Genomic DNA, 18,765 nt, shown 5'->3' with positions numbered 1-18,765 from the left:
GCGAGACAACACGCCATGGGACAAATGGGTACAGGTTTTGACTCAAGATCACACTTTGTTAAAACAGTTAAACAAACAGAACACTAAACTAGAGGTGATATTTCATCATGATCAAGGCGATCTTAAAGAGGTTGAACACAAATATAATCAGGTGAGTTCCAGTCTGACCTGGTGGAGAAGGTGTCTGGTGATGTTCCAGGGACATTCGGACTGGGCCTCTGCAGTTCAAAATGTCTGCCTACACCCACTGGTCGTAGTGATGGGGGTGGCAATCATGGGCATCATTATACAGGTGAGTTTGTGTGTGAAATTACGCAAACAAATTAACACGGTTAAGAGATTGGTGCCACATAAACAATCTCATGAACCAATATTTCCAAATTAAGCAACATATGGGATTATGGGTATAAGTTTGCGCAGTACCTATGATGGAGCTGATTGTTTAAAGGCTGTTTTTTTAGGAGACACCTGGCACTGCTCCTCTGCTTAACAGACAAACAAGTTTCACTTTTCTGTGATCATGCAAGTTTGTAAGTGATACGCAAGTGACGCAAATGCTGAGAATGTGGTATATAGGGACCTAGAAGTAGGGCATCCCCAGATAGCCTAGTTACCGTAAGGCCTAGAGGTCTTGCCCTCTCTCCCAGGGTTAACCACCTAGAGCAGAAAAAGTGTGTGAGCACGAGCATCAAAAAGTGAAACATGAAGGAAAGAAAACAGGTGCTGTTGGAATCAGAAGCAGGTATCTGCAGATCAAGCCTTTTTAGGGGGATTGTTATAATTTAAGTATTATATGTAGGCCTCAGTTGCCTGAACTGATGTTGGGTAAAAGGCTTGGTCCACAGAATATACCTTTAAGACGGGCTTTTTGCAGAAGAGATGATGCAGTCAGTTACCAGGAATATGTCCCTGGGGAAAGGACATAGGTCTGAGCTGCCCCAGACCGGTAGTTGACAGAAAGGTAAACAGAGCCAATATTTACTAAACATGGCATTCTTTGTAACTGGGGTAGAAAGCACTCAGAATATTAAGTAGGTGTGTGTCATGACACTTCAAGGGGTCTGAGCCAATTGTAGGTTTGGGGGATGGCTCAGATGATGTTATAGTTAACTCTTTCGTGGTTGGTATTAAAACCACTGACGGGCCTACGAAGAGGCACTTCTTCTCTTTGCTTGCTTGAACCCTTTACTTATCGATTTATGTCGTGTCATATTATATAACGGTATGCTGTATATATTAGATAGGTCTCCGGGCTATGTAGTATAGATGGAACGTAGGATAGACAAAAGAAGATAACCTGATTACCATTCACCAGGAAGGTAATCAAGAAGCTGCAACGCAAAAGACTTACTACAGAATAATCTGCTTGGCTAAAGATGTAACGAACTGTATCTGTATATCTGTTTACTGAATAAACACCTGGAAATTTGAAGGCGCCTAAGAAGTTCTATCTCCTATACTGCTTGATGTGATGAGAGTCGAGTTTGCAGCTCTTACTAATGAGTTGCTGGTGCCGTAATAAAGGTGTGTTGTGTTGTTGCCAATAGCAACCAACATATAGTTTCTTACAGAGCCGACCTGAGCCCGAAAATCTGGGTGTTCGATCAACACTAGCTATAGTAGCATTATTTTCAATTCTTCTTTAGTCAAACCTTCTTAGTATAATGAAGTCACAAAAATAGAGTCCCTTGAAGCTTCTTAACCTCCCTAGCGTTCTCGACGAGCTGAGCTTGTCCAGAGACGCTAGAGGGCACCGCTCAGGGGGCGAATTGAAGAATTGAAAATAATGCTACTATAGCTAGCTGGGCCGATTTGAATAATTTTTTTTTTTAAACACGCAGCAAGCACTTTGCTTGCTGCGTGTCTCACCCAATTGCCACCGCCCACCGCTACCCGCCGCGATGCAGGGCCCCCCCAAGCGAGATCCCATGCGCTGCCTGGCCAATCAGTGCCAGGCAGCGCTGAGGGGTGGATCGGGTCTCCCTGTGACGTCACGACGTGCGTCGTCATGGCGACGGGGGAAGCCCTCCTGGAAATCCCGTTCAGAACGGGATTTCCGGACGGGTGATTGCGCCGGCGGGGATCGGATGGGTGGGAGGGACGCCGCAGGGAGGGGGGAATAGCCTAGCGCTAGCTACATGATAAATTAAAAAAAAAATGTGCAAAAAACGTTCCCGCGGCCGCAGGGCTGCGGGAATCAGAACGCCAGGGAGGTTAATAGGATCTAGCCTCAAAAATTTGTAGAGATTTCCCCCCTTGAGGTTAGAGCTATACAAATTAAAAACCTTCTTGTTTAACAGTCACAGCAGCTGCTACATTTGTGTCTTCATTATTCCTTTAGCTTCTCATGACTCAAAAAATTAAATCAAACAAAAAAACACTTGAATCTTCACTAGTGCATTCTTCTATTTCTTTCTTGGCATAATTGTTTATTAACGTCTGTATAAGAATACAGTAGTAGTTTTTTTCATCAACCCAAAAACTGAGATCAGCAGTCATAAAAAAAAAAAAAAAAAAAATCTTTCATTTGTAGTCTGAGAGAAAAAAAAATTAAGCGTCACGTCACTTTAAGTCTATTTTCTGAATGCATGTTGTGTTGCTGACAGTTTGAGGATGGTCTTGTCTTCTCCTGTGTCAGCATCTGGTATACACCAAGGATTCTTGTTCCAATCAAATAGTACAAAGCTAAAAATAAAAAAAAAATAAAAAAAATCTTCTTACATCTAATTTATGTCTGCTGTAACTTGTCTTCTACATTTAAAGATCAGCAAAAGCTCGGTATACAGAGGCGCCAGAGTAGAGTAAAACGTCTTAAAAAACGTTTAAAAGCAGAGGGGGATGTTAGGGTGGACTTACCTCCCTCTTACAAAAAAGAAAACTCACTTGAGTCTCGGTAAAACAGAATTGACAAATAATTTATTCAACTCCACAAATGCAACGCGCTTCGCGGGCGTGACCCTTCTTCCTCAGGCAAAAATGGGAGCACAATTCAGTGGGTCAAGCAGTAGGTTTGAGCGCCTCTGAGACGTTGCATTTGTGGAGTTGAATAAATTATTTGTCAATTCTGTTTTATCGAGACTCAAGTGAGTTTTCTTTTTTGTAAGAGGGAGGTAAGTCCACCCTAACCTCCCCCTCTGCTTTTAAACGGTTTTTAAAACGTTTTACTCTACTCTGGCGCCTCTGTATACCGAGCTTTTGCTGATCTTCTAGTCCACCCTGGGTGGAGGGGTGCATCCCCATCTACTATCTACAGAGAGCGACTTCTTAACCTGAGTGGGGTCAGGTCCTAATGCTCCCCACCTGCATTTATAGTGGTTGCCTATGGGTAACCCGTGTTTGTGAGTATATACACATAAAATTGTATTGAACTCTTCATTTTACCTGACAATACTGCACCATATTGGGCTCTCGATTCTCTTCTTGTTTTTAAGCTCTACATTTAAATAGCCCTACATCTTTAAAACAGGATTTTTCTCTCTTCTTTTTTCTTTCAAAAAGTTAGTTATAGGAGCTTCTGCTTTCATCACAAAGTCTGTTCAATTCTCTAGTATAAAAAACAATGTTAATTCTCTTGATTGCAGAACTTCTTATGTATAGATAAAAAAATGTTCTTTGTTTTACAAAAACTGCTCTCTCACTTTTCTTTTTCGCTGAGCTTGTCTCAAAAAGTTTTTCTGCACTTCAAAGGTAGCCTGTAACGATTGGTGTCAGCAAAACAGATTTTCTGATTATTGGTGATCTGCAGTATCACCAATAATACAGATGCTATACCTGATTATGTGGTGATCTGCAGAATTACCAATAATGCTAGTATAGCCAGACACAGGACAACCAATGTGAGATAGTGTTTGGTGCAACAGTAATGAGGAGGAGGAGATCTCCCGAGGAGCGGGTGACTCAGGCAGTACTGCAGCCAATGATCACCTGGGAAGCAGGTGATTCAGACTGTACTGCAGCCAATGGACACCTGAGGAGCAGGGACCACTGACTGTGCTGCAAAGGATGATCACCTGAGGAGCAGGCGATTCAGACTATACTGCAGCCAGTGGACACCTGAGGAGCAGGTGTTACAGACAGTGCTGCAAAGGCTGATCACCTGAGGAGCAGGTGATTAAGACTATACTGCAGCTAGCGGACAACTGAGGAGCAGGTGTTACAGACAGTGCTGCAAAGACTGATCACCTGAGAAGCAGGTGATTAAGACTATACTGCAGCTAGCGGACACCTGAGGAGCAGGTGTTACAGACAGTGCTGCAGCTGAGCTTTACCTGAGGAGTAGGTGAAGGCTACTACAGATCCCTCACCAGTGGCTAGGCCCACTGGTGAGGACAGGAAGGTCAGACAAGCAGAGTAGGCAACGTACGGACAGATAAAGTACAAAGACAGAAGGCTGATTCAGTGTTACGTTCAGGCAGAGTCGGCAACAGGAACCAGATGGGCAGAGGTACAGAATCAACAAGCTGGAGAATAGTCAAAGGAAGCAGAAGGTCATAACAGATAATACAATGCAATTAGTACTTTAATCTATCAACAGAATCTGGCTAAGTGTGGATCCCCAGCTCCAGATGGTTCTAGCACACTTTGGAATCTGACTAGGGTCTGAGCGCTAACACGTTAGCATTCGCAACAGCAGACACAGGGCAACTGACAGACTAGTACTATATATACAGAGATGACCCACAGAGCCGCCCCCATCACTCAGCCAATCTATATGCAATAGAAGGACCAGGCAGAGCAGCAGCATGTAACTGCACGGCAGAGGCCGCCGGCTGATACGCAGAGATAGCCGCCATGCCACTTGCCTCTGCGGCGGTATCTCCGCTATCTATTACATAGCCATTTTCAAAATGTATATTAATGTACTCTGCTTCAGAATCAGAATAGTTTTATTTCGCCAAGCATGACTGGGTCGTGCCTGGAATTGGGTTTGGCACAATACATAGCTCCCGAGAGGTACATAGGCAAAAGGCAGGGAAAAGCATCACAAATACAATAAGGACATGACAGTAAAAACATCCTACTCAAAAACATATAGTACTCAAGAAAGAGGAAATATATGTACACAAATATACATTCAGCGGCCGTATGCATTCTTTCAAAACACTGCTGAAGTCTAACCAGGGTGCAGGAACAAAGTCCAATCAGTTAAAGTGATGACAGGTTGCTTCGAAAAGCGTATTATTTTTGCAGTCCGCTACTATGCAGGTGGTAAGGCACAGATAGAGGGTGGGAGAATGTTAAGGGAGTTCAAGAGGCTGACGGCTGCAGGGAAGAAAGAGTTGTTGTGTCTGGTGGTCTTAGTGGGGATGGCCCGAAGTGTCCGGACCAATGGTAGTGGGGTAAAAAAAAAGTGGCCTGGGTGTGAGGGGTCACGCAGTCTTGTGTTATGCAGGAGGTCAAGTGAAGGCAGAGGTCTCTCCGCCAACCTTATGATCCTCTGTAGTTTGTGTCTGTCACTGGTGGTGGATCCCGCATACCAGACCAAGATGGAGGAGCAGAGGATCAATTCAATGGTGGCGGAATAGAAACATGTTGGAATCTCCAGCGCCATGCCGAACTTCCGCAATTGGCGGAGGAAGAACAGCCTCTGCTGGGCCTTCCGCTGGGTTGCCATGATGTTGGCCTTCCAACTGAGATCACTGGAGATGGTAGTGCCCAGAAGGTGAGCACAGGGCACTCTGGCCACCTAGTTGCTGTCAATGTAGATGGGAGGAGGAGTGGAAGAAGACTTCCTAAAGTCAATTCTTAGCTCGACAGTTTTGGCTGTGTTGAGCACCAAATTGTTCTCTATGCACCAGTTGCATATTCTCTCCACCTGCTGCTGATACTCCTGGATATTGTCTTTGGTGACGAGACCAACAATGGTGGTGTCATCAGCAAATTTTGAGACTTTGACAGAGTCTGCTGTGGATCTACAGTTATTTGTGTAGAGGGAGAACGGCAGTGGGGACAGGACGCAGCGCTGGGGTGCCCCTGTGTTGGTTGTCATTTCTCTGGAGTAGATGTCCCCCAGCCTGACAACTTGGGATCTCTTAGAAAGAAAGTCCGTGATCCATAAGCGTAGGGTGCAGTGGACCTCAAGTGTGGCCAGGGCATTCTGAAGGATGTGTAGTAGATGGCATACGCATCTGGTCTGTCGAGATGGTTAAAGATGTATTCCAGACAAATGTTTAGGGCATCGTCAGTAGACCTGTTTGCCCTGTAGGCAAACTAGAGTGGGTCTAGTAGGGGCAGGGTGGATAGCTTGAGGATGGATATGACAACTCTCTCTAGTGACTTCATGATGACAGACGTCAGGGCCACAGGCCTGAAGTTTTTGAGGTCAGAGATGCCTTGTTTCTTGGACACGGGTATGATGGTGGACCTCTTGGAGCACGCAGGGACTCTGCCCTCTGTCAGTGACTTACTGAAGATTGCAGAGAGGATGGGAGCAAGTTGCCACGAACAGGTCTTGAGGCAGACTGGAGACACACCGTCGGGGCCTGAGGCTTTCCTGGCATTTAGCTTGGACAGGAGGCCGCCGAACGTCTGCCTCACCCACCTCCAGAGAGAGTGGGTCCTCACTACTTGGGTCACTATTCGTGTGGACTGGGGAGAGGGTAGGAGGTGGTAGGTGTCCCCCGGGCTCAGCCTGACTCTTGAACCTGCAGTAGAATTTGCTTAGTTCTTCAGCTAACTCAGAGCTGGATGATGCATGTTGCGGTGGGGGCTTGTAGTTGGTGGCGGCCTTGAGCCCTAGCCATATGGCTCGTGAGTCATTTGAGTGCAGGTTCTGCTTCATCTGCTCAGCGAACTCCTTTTTTGCAGCTCTCAGCTCTCGTTTCAGAGTGTTCCTTGCCTTCCTGAAGTCCTCTTGGTTGCCCTCCTTGTGTGCCGCCTCCTTGCGTTTCCGCAATAGCTGTAGCTTGTTGGAGAACCACGGTTTGTTATTTGGGTAGACCTTGAAGGATTTGGTTGGGACGCAGGAGGCCTCACAGAAGCTGATATATGAGGTGACGTTATTCACCCACTCGTCCAGGTCAGGGCCTGCCAGGGTTTTCAGTCTGTACAGTCAAAACAGGCTTGAAGGTGGAGCTTAGCCTTGCTTGACCATACCTTGGAGGACTTCACAATCAGTTTTGCAGATTCCAGGAGCCTCCTGTAGGTGGGGATGAGATGAACAATGCAATGGTCAGAGGAGCCCAGCGCCACCCCGGAGATAGCCTTGTAGGCATCCTTCAGTGGCGTGTAGCAATGATCGAGTGTGTTCGGGCCTCTGGTGGGACAGGCAACATGCTGATGGTAGTGTGGCAGCTCTTGTCGGAGATTTACCCTGTTGAAGTCACCCATGACGATGAACAGTGAGTCTGGGAGGGATGTTTCCCACTGCAATATGGTGTCGCTAAGGGTACTCGGGGCGGATTTGATGTCAGCGTCAAGGGGGGGGGGGGGGTATGTACACTCTGACAAGGACATAGGAGGAGAACTCCCGTGGAGAGTATCCCGGCCTGCAGTTCACAAGTAGAAGTTCTAGGTCCGGGGAGCACCTCCTGTCGAGTACTGGTGGGGTGGGGCACCATGAGGAGCTGACGTAGAAGCAGATGCCGCCGCCTTTTTTCTTCCCAGAGAGGGCAGGGTCACGGTCCCCTCGTATGAGGCCAAAGCTTGGAAGGAGTAGGGCGTTCTCCGGGATGCTCTCATCTAGCCAAGTCTCCGTGAAGCAGAGTACTGGGTTGTTCTTCCCCAGCTCCCACCTGCCGCAGAGGTTACGTAGTTCATCCAGTTTGTTAGGGAGAGAGTGGACATTTGCCAGGAGAACCGAGGGGATGACTGACCTCAGGCCCCTCCTCTTGAGTCTCACGTGAGCCCCAGCTCGACAGCCGCTTTGCCGCCAGCCTGCTCTGGGCCAAGGAGCAGAGTCAAGGACTTGCTGGATATAGTTCTGGACCAGGTTTGGCAGGAGCATGGCTTCAGGGAAAGATGGGCCGCGTTGTTCCCACCAAAGAAGGTGCTCCCTGGAGTACGTGGTGCGTGTGGCCGCTAGTGGGAGTGGGGCACCAGCGGGGGTGGAGGAGCACGGCATTGCGCAGTCAGCCACAGAGGCAATCAGATAAATACAGATCAGATCAGTACAGATCAGATCAGTGGATGCTGCAATCGAGAATCTGACCAGTGCAATACAGAGTTCAAAACAATACAGGGCGGTTCAAAACAATACATATTGGTGGGTGTAGCAAAGACTGCAGCAGTGGTCAGACAGATAAGCAAGTCAGGTGGGATCAGAAGCCACAGTGGCAGTACATGAGATAAGCATTCCTGGTCAGGCAGTTCCCATAGTCAGCAAATGAAAAGTAACAATGGCAGTCCCAAGCAGGCATAGCAATATATCAATATATATGAGTAGGCAGATCAGATAAGGGCAGCAGTTGCAGTTCAATGTGTGTGTGTGCAGGCAGCACACTGGTGGTTAGAGCAGGGTTCTTACCAGTCCAATGATGTAGCTCCTCCAAGGTGGGCAAGGGGGGCTCCGTGGTGGGCAGCAACCTTGTGGTAGGGTGGTGGGGGCGGCTGCTGGAGTGGACTGAGCCTCCTGATGTTCCTGTGACTGTGGTGGACTGAGCCTCCTGATGTTTCCTTATCTGTGTCTGTGTGGAGGCAGTAGGATCCGGAGCTTGTGAGGCGATGTCAGCTTTGACTCAGATGCAGTGCTGTCGACGGAGAAGCGGTGATCCTGTGGTGGCAGCCGGCGGTGGCTAGCAGGGATCCTCCACGTGGGTGGCCTAGCGGGCCCAAGGTGGTGGCGGTGGCTGCTTCGGCGGTGTTAGTGAAGGGCTGCTTCGGCGGTGTCCGTGGCAGTGAATGGATCGGTCTCCTGCTGGGGCCTGGCGAGGTAGCTGCTGGGAGGACAGCCTGTGATGCTCTCCAATGCGCCACGTCGTCCCCACGTGGGAGGCCGCACGGGTCGAAGTTGTAGCAACAGCAGTTCAGCAGAGGTCTCACCGGCGAGTTTCAGTGGTGGAAGCCAGATTAAGTACAGCTTGCAGTGGTGGCCGGAGGAGCAGAGGTGAGCTGTCCGAGTGTGGGCAGCAGAGTTTCGGCAAGCAGTCGGCTGAGTACCAGCAGTTGTTATTGTAGGGGCAGCGGGTTCCACGTGGGTGGCCCCTGTGCAGCTTAGCCGGCAGACTGGGGCTGGGAAGCAGGGGTCTGTGTGTGTGCCAGCTGCTCCAGTGTGCCTTACCGACATGATTGGCCTGACATACCTTGGTAGAAAGGGGAGAAAAAAACAAAGCAGAGTGGAGCTGTGTGCCGTGGCTGCTGCTGGTTCAGCGCAATCAATACGCCGTTTCAATATAATCTGCTTATTTTGTCAGAAAAATACATGTAGCACTATTCCTTTTCCTAGGGTTGATAGGCCAAAGTATTTATCTTCTCTTCTAAGTCTTTAACTGAGTGTGCTCATTAGCAATTCTCTTCTATGAGACTTTAAAGCATAAGAATATCTTCCTTCTTTGCTTCTGATTTTGAATGCCTAATATGCATACCCAACTCTATATTTGTATAAGTGATAAGAGTACTTTTTTACCTCTTATCACGATTGAAAACCATGGTCTATGCTTCCACCATAGAAAGTATTTTTCAAGATAACAATCAAGATAACCATCAACTGTTGGGCGGCAACTGCCAAAAACCTGTGCGGTTCTTGCCTTTTTCATGATTGCTAACTCCGTAAAGGACCAGCCTTTAAAGCGTTGCTATCATATAAATCCAGCATAGCGGGGTCTGAACCAGTGGCGTAGCTACAAACCTCTGGGCCCCGATGCGGAATCTAGATGTGGGCCCCCCCCCCACGGCAACATCAGCCCCCCTCCCCCCGGCAACACCAGACGCACACACATATCCGAAACCCTATAGCCAGCTATAGGTCCCCCCAGTATAGGTAAGCCAGTATAGTTGCCCCCGGTATAGGTTAGCCAGGTAGGTGTCTCCAGCATAGGTAGCCAGTATAGTTGCCCCCAGTATAGGTTAGATAGGCAGGTGACCGCGGTATAAGTTAGATAAGTTAGACAGGTGCCCCCAGTACAGATTAGCTAGGTGGGTGCCTCTAATATAGGTAGCCAGAATAGTTGCCCCCAGCATAGGTTAGATAGGTAGGTGCCCCCAGTATAGGTTAGTTAGGTAGGTGCCTCCAATATAGGTAGCCAGTATAGTTGCCACCTGTATAGGCTAGCTAGGTGCCCCGAATACAGGTTAGACAAGTAAGTGCCCCCAGGTTAGATAGGTAGGTGCCCCCCAGTATAGGTTAGATTAGGTAGCTGCCCCCCAGTATAGGTTAGATGAGGTAGGTGCCCCCCAGTATAGGTTAGGTTAGGTAGCTGCCCCCCAGGATAGATTAGGTAGCTTTCCCCCAGGATAGGTTAGATTAGGTAGCTGCCCCCAGGATAGGTTAGAGTAGGTAGCTGCCCCCCCAGGATAGGTTAGAGTAGGTAGCTGCCCCCCAGTATAGGTTAGAGTAGGTAGCTGCCCCCCAGGATAGGTTAGGTAGCTGCCCCCCAGGATAGGTTAGATTAGGTAGCTGCCCCCAGGATAGGTTAGAGTAGGTAGCTGCCCCCCAGGATAGGTTAGAGTAGGTAGCTGCCCCCCAGGATAGGTTAGAGTAGGTAGCTGCCCCCCAGGATAGGTTAGAGTAGGTAGCTGCCCCCCAGAATAGGTTAGGTAGCTGCCCCCCAGGATAGGTTAGGTAGCTGCCCCCCAGGATAGGTTAGATTAGGTAGCTGCCCCCCAGGATAGGTTAGGTAGGTAGCTGCCCCCCCAGGATAGGTTAGGTAGGTAGCTGCCCCCCCCCAGGATAGGTTAGGTTAGGTAGCTGCCCCCCAGGATAGGTTAGGTAGCTGCCCCCCCAGGATAGGTTAGGTAGCTGCCCCCCCAGGATAGGTTAGGTAGGTAGCTGCCCCCCCCCAGGATAGGTTAGGTAGGTAGCTGCCCCCCAGGATAGGTTAGGTAGGTAGCTGCCCCCCCAGGATAGGTTAGATTAGGTAGCTGCCCCCCCCCCCCAGGATAGGTTAGATTAGGTAGCTGCCCCCCCAGGATAGGTTAGGTAGGTAGCTGCCCCACAGCATAGGGTGGGTAGGTAGGTAGGTAGGTGCCCCCCCATAATGAAGGGGGGAGCCGCAGCTGCGGGGAGGGCAGCCCGACCTCTCCCTCCCTTCCTCTCCCCTGGGCCCCCCCCCCCCCCTTCAGATGCAGAGTGCACGGCGCACGGAAGCGCTGTAGGTAGAACTCACCTCTGTCCCTGCGCCGCTGATCTCTCCTCCCGCTGTATAGATGTTGTTACACACTGCTTCCTGTTTAGCCGGAAGCAGTGTGTAACAGCATCTATACAGCGGGAGGAGATCAGCGGTGCTTGGAACGCAGGGACGGAGGTGAGTTCTGCCTACAGCGCTTCCGTGCGCCGCGCACTCTGCATCTGAAGGGGGGGGCCCCGGGGAGAGGAAGGGAGGGAGAGGTCGGGCTGCCCTCCCCGCGGCTCCGGCTCCCCCCTCAAAATAGCGCGCACGGTCGGCACTACATGGGCCCCCCGGGCCCCTCCCCCGCCTCTTCAGGTGCCGGGCCCGGTCGCCAAGGCGACCGTTGCGACCACAGGCCCTACGCCCCTGGTCTGAACCCTCTATAACAGTCATTATAGATTGATGGTATACCTTGAAATGAATCAGCACTCAGTATATGATTTTATATAAAAAAAATTATTTGCTTATCATACAGCAAATATACAAAATATGAACAGTTCCAAGTAGCATTTCCTTACAGCAATCAACAATCTTCTAAGTACATTCAAAAAAGAATATAACAGTTGTGTTATGTAGAATAAGATCAAAAGTAGTCTCATCTGTATCAATAGCTGTGTATCTAATCTTCTTGAAAAAAATAACATAAAAGGTGCTTCTAACAGAACTTCTAACATCTTAACAGAACTTAATGCTGAAAAATTAATAAAGCAAATCACCAGAATATTAAGCATATTACCCCTTCTCTGTCATCTCTTCAGAATCCAGAACCACGCGTGGGAAGGTAGCTTCTGGCTTGTAGCTGAGTAGGTGTCTTTCAGGAGAGATTTGGTCTGGATGTCTCTGAAAACTCTCAAAACCACCTATTTTTATACACATAGATTCAATATGGCTGCCTAATTTGGAATTCCCCTAAATCCCAGGTTCTGATTGGCTGAGACTTCCATGCATAACTCTCTATCTTAATGCATTAATACATAATCTTAAATATGCAGTTGGCTGATGGTGTAATGGTTAAGGGCTCTGCCTCTGACACAGGAGACCTGGGTTCGAATCTCGGCTCTGCCTGTTCAGTAAGCCAGCACTAATTCAGTAGGAGACCTTTGGCAAGTCTCCCTTACACTGCTACTGCCAATAGAGCGCGCCCTAGTGGCTGCTGCTCTGCTCTGGCGCTTTGAGTCCGCAAGGAGAAAAGCGCAATATAAATGTTATTTGTCTTTGTCTTAAATGTGGGAATTGACATAGTACACATACTGACATTTGATTATTAGGTCATTTCTGACGCAGTGAATTAAAAATGGATTTTACTAGCCATCTTGTCTGCTGGTTGACTTATTTGCCCCAGACATTGGGACTTTCAAATATTAAACAATGTCATACATGACGCATTTCTGATAATGTGTCCTTTTGCTAATTAGTTTGGAATGTGTCTGTCCTTTGTGTGTGAGACAAGAAGAGACAGAGCGCACTCAGGGGAACAGTACAGCAGTAGATTCACCCAATCTACTGCTGTACTGTTCCCCTGAGTGCGCTCTGTCTCTTCTTGTCTCAAACACAGGTACGTTTGCCACCGAGGTGGATACCAAGAGCAGCACCTTTATCCTTCCCCTCTTCTACCCTGCCACACTGATCGCTCCTTCTGTTTGCCGGAAGTAAACCGCCTGCTTCTTTTCCAAATGTGTCTGTCCTTTTGCAGACAAGACAAGGGCATGTTGATCAAGTAAAAAGTCTACAGCAATTAGATGCTTATTGAGGTACACAGGGCTTCTAATATACTCATTTAAATATAAAGCTTTTTATATAATTCTTCTTAAAACAATTAATCATATAAGATAATTTAAATTTTTTATGAATGATTACATTTATTAATTTCCACTGGCAGATGTCACTTTGTAATATTTTTTAAATAAGTGAGAAAACCCCATATATTTGTTTTATATAGTTGATGATTTTTCCCAAAACATAGCATGTGTTATCAGCTATTAGTGTTCAGCTAGCTGAAGCATCCTTCAAGTAAAAATAATATATAAACAATCTTTTAGTTTCAAAATTAAAACAATCGTACGAAAGTTATGAAACTATCACTGGCAGAATCCAGCATTTAAATGTAGTTGAAAGTTATAAATTCTATTATATGTAAGTATAGGGATTAACAATAATTATTTCTTTAGAAGTACTGTATTGATTATTAATATTTATATGTAGTAACTGAGCAATTATACATATATAATTGCTGCAGTAATCTAACTTTTAAACTTGTTTCTGTAATGATCTGCTCTGCTGTCTGCACAGGCCTGGTTGTCCTACCCACATATTGTAAATTGCATTCACACCATAGGAGGTACACAACCCCCTTCGTGTTGCAGGTGATGTTCTGTTTTATTTTGAAAGTAGTTCCTTTAGCTGTTGCTATAACTTCCCTGCATCTCACTGGGGAGGCATCAGCACACCCCACACACCCTCTGCAGGGGAAAAAAACATTTTGCTGCCAGTGGAGGATCACTTCTCTTGGTGGATTTACACAACTGGGTTCGGGGATACTCCTTAATGTTTTTGCTTTTCTATATACAAACTTGGGTTGGTCGGGCAATATCCTCTGTAATGTTGTGTCTTCTTTTAATATAGGCCAGAATTTTTTAAAAATATGCTCAACTTGTCTAAATTGTAAAGAGAAGTCGCTTATGAACGGGATATTTGCCCTATCATTTTCTCTTGCCCTCACTCTATCTCCCAGGAGATCTTCTCTGTCAATTCTTCCTACCTCCATTATTTCCTTTTGTATGTCAACTTCCTTATATCCTTTCTCCACGAACCATTCCAGAAGAGTCTGTGATTGTACTAGATAATCCTCCATCTGGCTGCAGTTCCTCCGCATCCTCATTAGTTGTCCTCGCGGAACTGCCCTCAGCCATTGAGGGTGATGGCAGCTCTTCATAGACAGATATCCATTTCGGTCTGTGGGTTTAAAGTATGTCTTCATAATTAGCCTATTTTCCCTCTTTTCAATATTCAAGTCTAAAAAGTGAATCGAGTCTCTGCTAGCTTCCATAGTCAGTTCAATGTTTTGAGTGTTATGGTTAAGTCCTTTGAAAAAATCAGGAAGGTCCTCTTCATTACCTCTCCATAGCAAAAATAAATCGTCTATGAACCTCCTCCATTGCAAGATTCTATTGTCTCCCCCCTGGCCCAAAACATCCTGTTCCCATTTACCCATAAATAAATTTGCGAAAGAAGGTGCATATCCCGCCCCCATTGCGCATCCTTTGATCTGTAAAAAATATGCAACTTCTAATAGATTCATTATAAAATCCCTTTGCTTTGGTTTCATCATTGGGTCTCTCTCCAGGAAAAATCTGACTGCATCCATACCTGCTTGATGTGGTATATTTGTATAAAGCGACGTAACGTCTGCAGTTACTAACACATCCCCTTCCTCCACCACCATATCCTCCAAGATTTGCAGCATGTGCTTGGTATCCTTAACCACCTGTGGCAGGCCCATCACCAGTGGCTGTAAAAAATGGTCTAAATATTGTCCCAGTCGATGCGTGACTGAACCAATACCGCTGATGATGGGCCTGCCCGGTGGCTTTTCTGCGTTTTTCTGTATTTTTGGCACTTGATAAATTATTGGCATTCTTGGTGCTGTCGGGATAAGAAATGCAACTTCCTTGTCATTAATTATTCCTTGGTCAACAGTTAATCTAGTGTTTACAAAAGGGTCAGCCCCATTGCAATTATATATATGTATATATTCTGTACTGTTTCCTATTGTTATTATCTATCTATACTATCCATTTTTAATGTGTACATAGATTTTAGCCAATTAAGTGTTACTTGATGCCATTATGTCTACTTTGAGTATCATATGGATAGTCTGTCAATATACAAATTGAACACTGGATGGAGTTAGGGGAAAAAAGTATTGACATCTGGTAGAACGCAATGTGGGTAGGAATATGAATTAATTATTTTATTAATTGAACGTTTTAGTGGAGAGCTATTGGATAGGTTTTATCAATTTATAAAACAGTAAGCTGCTGCTGTTTGTATGTTACTTTTCGAATGTAAAACGGACCACTCCCTGCATGCCTCCCTGGCTGATTACGTTATTGCTAGGCTGGGACGCATGAGGATCTTGGAACGCACGTGGCGACGCAGGGAACGTACGCGTCCACACGTACAGTTGGACGCATATGTGCACGCATTAGTAATGCGTAGCATATGACGTGTATGGAGAGGAAGGAAGTAGGAGGTGCAGTGGCAATATATACCTGATGTCTGATGGGCGAACCACGCCCCTGATGAGTCATGCGGAGTGACGAAACACGTCAGGTGGAGCCTATCAGACGATCAGGAAGTGCAGAGGCCGGTAACGCCGAGTCTGGGACATTGAGGGAAACTAGCAGCGGTGACGTGGTGTGTCTTGTCGGCCTGTCTGGGAGGCATGGGGGAGAGCCCGTTCACAAACTCTGTACGCTGTTTACCCAACAAACGCTTGTGAGTGTATTTTAGAATTAAAAAGCGTTTAAGTTTTACGGAGCTGTACTATGTGTGTTTTTATCTCATGAGGTGTATACAACGCGGAGGGGACAACAAGAGCCTAAGTGGAGGAGAGGGACGAGCAACTACAGCATAGGCTGTGCAGGATATCACACGAGTGATTGATGACCAGTCTAGCAGTGGTCAACTGACGGGGTGAGTGTGATACCATATGAAACGTACTGCTGAGTATCCCTAGTGTTGAACTGTGGTTGTGACCTGGAGCGCTATCTACTATACTGGAACTTTGTGATTGAGGTGGAACTGACGCCTTTTTGGAAGCGCATACAGACTGTTATTACGAACTAAATTATACCAAGAACTGTGATATAACAACTTTTTATGTTGGGGGGTATATAGATCTCACCCATCACACTGTGCGCTATCATTAGAACCAGTAAACCACTGTATATATATATATATATATATATATATATAGATAGATAGATAGATAGATAGATAGATAGATAGATAGATAGATAGATAGATATATATATATATATATATATATATATATATATATATATATATATATACATACATATATATACATACATATATATACTGTATATGAGGAGGTCAGTGCACATGTATGTATGTATATATATATATATATAGATAGATATATAGATATATATAGATATATATAGATAGTTTAGCCTGTCTGATTCCCCCCCCCCCCCAATCTGGACCCCGATGTGCTGCACAGGACAGAATATGAACATAGAGAAATGCAGCCTGCATGTTTATAGAGAGTTTAGTGTGTCTAATTTCTCCTCATTTGTCTTTAATCACAAGTTGTAATTTGTCACCTGACTGCCATGGCAGATAAGCTCATTGGAAAGCACATGATGTTAACAATATAGCCATTTGGTTCCCAACTGCTTCTGGGCTAAGTGCTTCTGCCATACTGTTACCGATTTTTGCATGGATTTTAACTACTCTCTACCTGCCACCTGCACCAACCTCTGCCTGGATTTTGACTAATCTCTGCCTGCCTTATTTGTACAGTTTTACTACTTTTTTTTTTTTACTTTTATTCATACATTTAATTAATTCAACAAATGTGTGTTCTAGTCTTGTATTTATATGCAGAATTTCTAGCAGGCCCAAAATGCTTTAAAAAAATTTACCGCTTTTGACTCCTAATTCCAGACAGAAATGCGCTGGCAGGGAGATTAATGGGAAGACTGTTGTATCCCATGCAGACAATCCTGCTCCTCATCAGGCACAAGGACATTCAGAAGTTGGAAAGAGCCTTTACCAGATTTATCTGGAACAGTTAGAAGCCTAGGATAGCCCTGAGAAAACTCCAGTCAGCAAAGACCAAAGGGTAATTAACTCACCAAACATTTGGCGTTACAATTAGAGATGTTGCAAACATCACATTTTCCTCCTTTTCCACGAACTGCGAGTGCGAACTTCCGCAAATGTTCGCGAACAGGCGAATCTGGCAAACAGCCATAGACTTCAATGGGCAGGCGAATTTTAAAACCTACAAAAACTGTTTCTGGCCACAAAAGTGATGAAAAAATTGTTTCAACAGGTCTAACACCTGGATAGGGGCATGCCAGAGGGGGATCCATGCCAAAAGTCCCACCAAAAATTACGGAGTTGACACAAAGTCGGGTTTTAATTCCTAAAGGGTTGAAATCACATTATGCTGGTCTGGAGATTGAGGGTTGAGGTCTGGAGATTGAGGGTTGAGATCACGGACATGTGAGGAGGAGTAGGAAGTAGGAGGAGTGGGGAGGAGTCCTCTGTTGCCTGACAGCCCGTCAACCCGTCAGCCCGTCCTCTCTGCCTGTCCTCTCTGTAGCCCGTCAGCTCGTCAGCCGTCGCTTCTGGTTCACTGCGGAGACACGTTTACTCAAGCGCCTCCCCCGCAAAGCTCCCGGCGTGTTGCCGTAGTGTTTCCGCTGGATTTCCGCTGGATGTTTGGGACGGGAAGCTGGACGCCGGACGCCAGAGGTGTGCGTGCAGCCACGAGTGAGTGCCCAGTGCCCTGTGCCTTTTGCCCAGCCCTTTGCCCAGCGTGAATGCCCTGCCTTGCCTTCCCCTGCACCTATGTTACTAGTGTTTGGAAGGAGGAATTCCGTGGTTTTGAGGTTGGAGAGTGCGGGAGGAAGGGTAGCTGGGTGAGCTGGGAGACCCGAGCGGAAGGAGCTGTGCAGAGTAGGTGCCGGGCTAAGCTGGAAAATGGGAAAAGTTGAAGGAGGACGGAAGCTCAAGTTAAAGTGGTAGTCTGATGTTAGCCTGACGTCAGAAGCAGAGACCAGCTGAAGCCGGCGATCTGTCAGTGACCTGAAGTGAAAGTTGGAATCACGGCTGTTCCAGGGCTGAGGTAACTGGGGGATCCGAAGTAATTGATACATATTTGGGACATAACGTGCTAACGTGCTGTGGTTTCCTGGTGCAGCGGCGGCCGATCCGGAGTCAATTCCGCAGTCAATCCCGCAGTCAGCCTGTTGCCTGACGCCCGTTGTTGACGCTGCTCTATAACTTCTGGTCTATAACCTCTATAACCCGCAGCCTGCCCATAATTTGTTCATCCTGTGGTTCCGGTGGTCCCTATATAACCATCCATAGCCCCTAGAGCTATAGTTTTAGCCTGCACCCGCCTCTATATGTTTTCCCCTCCAGCGGTAATATCTCCGCAGCTTCCTTCTGGCACCAATCAGCCTCAAATCCATTGTCATCTCTAGCGTCCAGCTATAATAGGAACGAACTAATAGGAACTAACAGAAGCAATTTAAATGCAGCATGGAAACTAAGGGAGACAGTTAGAAAAAGTTAGAAAGCTATCAGAAAACTGTATGGAATTATATTTTATCCTATGTTCAGTTTTTTCTCTCCCTTAGCACTTCAGACACGGCAGGGTCGCTACACTTGTGTACAGTGAATATTCAAAACTTGCATTGAGACTATCACAGAGTAAGGGTTAAAACAACTGAAAGTACTG

Source organism: Hyperolius riggenbachi, chromosome 5 (genome assembly GCF_040937935.1).
Source record: "Hyperolius riggenbachi isolate aHypRig1 chromosome 5, aHypRig1.pri, whole genome shotgun sequence".
Classification (NCBI taxonomy): Eukaryota; Metazoa; Chordata; class Amphibia; order Anura; family Hyperoliidae; genus Hyperolius; species Hyperolius riggenbachi.
This window is presented reverse-complemented; position numbering follows the sequence as displayed.